This window comes from Canis lupus, chromosome 2, assembly GCF_048164855.1.
Source record: "Canis lupus baileyi chromosome 2, mCanLup2.hap1, whole genome shotgun sequence".
Lineage (NCBI taxonomy): Eukaryota > Metazoa > Chordata > Mammalia > Carnivora > Canidae > Canis > Canis lupus.
Window position 1 is genome coordinate 34289654 of NC_132839.1, and position 2284 is coordinate 34291937.

Genomic DNA, 2284 nt, shown 5'->3' on the forward strand with positions numbered 1-2284 from the left:
AGTTCAGTTCTTTCAGTATAGATGTACAGCTTCTTAGAACATAGAGTTATGCATATCCTTAGTATTGATGAATCTTCTTCCTATTTCAGGGGACCCCAGCTTGGTGATTACTGCTGTGCCAGGCTCAAGGCAGGTATGGTCTCAGCATGTGGGTCTTCATGGCCTCAGGAAGCTTGCCAGTCATTTTTACTCCAACCAAAGATTCATTCCACACCCCAGAGAGGAGGCCATAAAAGCACAGACATTTGAGAAAGGTGAAGAAAACTCCCTTTCCCTCCCAAGTCAGAGAATGGTATAACCAATGTCTTGAACAGTTAGTAAATAACCATTGTTCCAGGCCATAAAGGCAGCATACAATGCCATACCCACCTGAGAAGCAGCTGACATTTATAGAGTATGCCAAGCCCCATGTTAAGTGTTTTAGCATTTACCCACCTCAAGCAATCTGCACAGTGGATATCATCATATTCTCAAGCTACCAATCATGTAACTGGTACCAGAGAATTGAAATGTATTGTCCACAGTCACTGAACTAGCAATGATGAACCCAGGATTTGAACTCAGAGCATTTGACTTTAGAATCCCATCTTACTCATTCACTTTGGCCAATCTCAGGCTTCAATTTCCTAGGATGGACATGGCATACAGGTGGACAGCTGACCAATCACATAGAGATCAAGATATATCCCAAGTACCAAACAACTGGCTCATTCTCCGAATGCAAAGAACAAGGCTTAAATGACCCAGGAAAGTTTCAGTGTTATGTCCACTCACAGATTCCTTAAACCTATATGTAGAGATGGATTTGTATGTAGTTGGCATAAGATGATATGGACTCAATGCCAATAACATACTTGGTTAGCTTTAGAAATAATCTGACTTTTACCTTCTTACCAATTCCTGTGGATATTCTCACCCTTTGTCTTACAACAATAAAGAGGATGGGGATAGTTCATTTACTAAATGATGCAAAAGCACCAGACAGCACACCAGACAGCACAGGTGATGTCCTTCTTATTAAAATAAAATGAGGAGTCAGAGATCTCAGTCCAGTGCTACCTCTGCCATAGCCAACCACAAGCTGATTGAAGACCTATGTTTGTAACAACCTATGTCTAAGGCCCTGGTCACTTTCTGATACCACACATTTTGGAAGGTCTCTCTTCATACTTATCCAAAAGATGAAAAATGTATTTTTAGGCAATTTTTAGCACCTAAAATCATGGGATTGGGGACTTTTTCATACATTCTTGTTTGAAGGCATTAGGATAAATCCTTTCTGTAAGAAACAATGACATGGTGAGCTGTTATGAAGGCATTTGGTCAGGGCCTAGAAATGATAGAATCCTGCCCTTCCCCACCTGTTCACAGGAGGTAACCACTGATGACAAAGGCAGAGAGGATGGGTAGATGTGAGGCCTAGGCCTGAGTATGGGCACCTATTAGGGTACATGCCTCAGCCAATCTGCTTTTTCCCATTGTTATTCCACTAGCTTTCCCTCCTTTCCCATGGGCAGCCCTGTAGCTACTCCACCTGTATGGTATTATTCTTTCCAAGTTCGCTCTGTAGAATCTTTCTTCACTGCCAATGGGAAAGAAATATTGAATTTCCTATTTTGATCATTTACTGATGACTTCTGGGAATTAGATTTTCATTACTATCATCTTCAATTGTTATTCCACAATGGCTTGCATTTCTGCTTGAAGGGAAATTGACACTAAAAGCAGTAGTAGGACTCTATTTAACTTGACCAATTAATGCCTTGCCTTGCACAGTAGAAGGAAAAGGATGTGAATAAAGGCTAAGAACATAGCAGGGTGGGGGCTTGTCACTCTCCAGAGTAGAGAGGAGAAAGCTTTGTGTGATTGGGTAGTCTGCTCAGTTTTAGAATAGAGAAATGGGCATGAAGCATGCACAGAATGCTTGGTGCTGGTTTTAAGGGGAAAAAGCTTGTCCTTGACTAATATTAAAATTTCAGTGCTTGATGAGAACATTATTTTGCTAAGGCCCACACCAGTCAGATATGCCTGATTGTTTTTGGCCCTCTCCTGTCCAAGTGAGGGCAATAAAAAGGATTTGGTTAATAACTATTTTATTAATCCCTAGTGCTGTAGCCTTACACTGAATTAGAGGCTAATTATCTCCCTGTTGTACAAAATGCTGACAGAACATGGACATTGTGCAAGGATATTGGTTGTATGCATTATAGCAACAGCTTGAAAGATATTGGCTTTTTCCTCAATTCTACAGTGTCTTAAATAGAATTTAGTAAAAACTATTTCA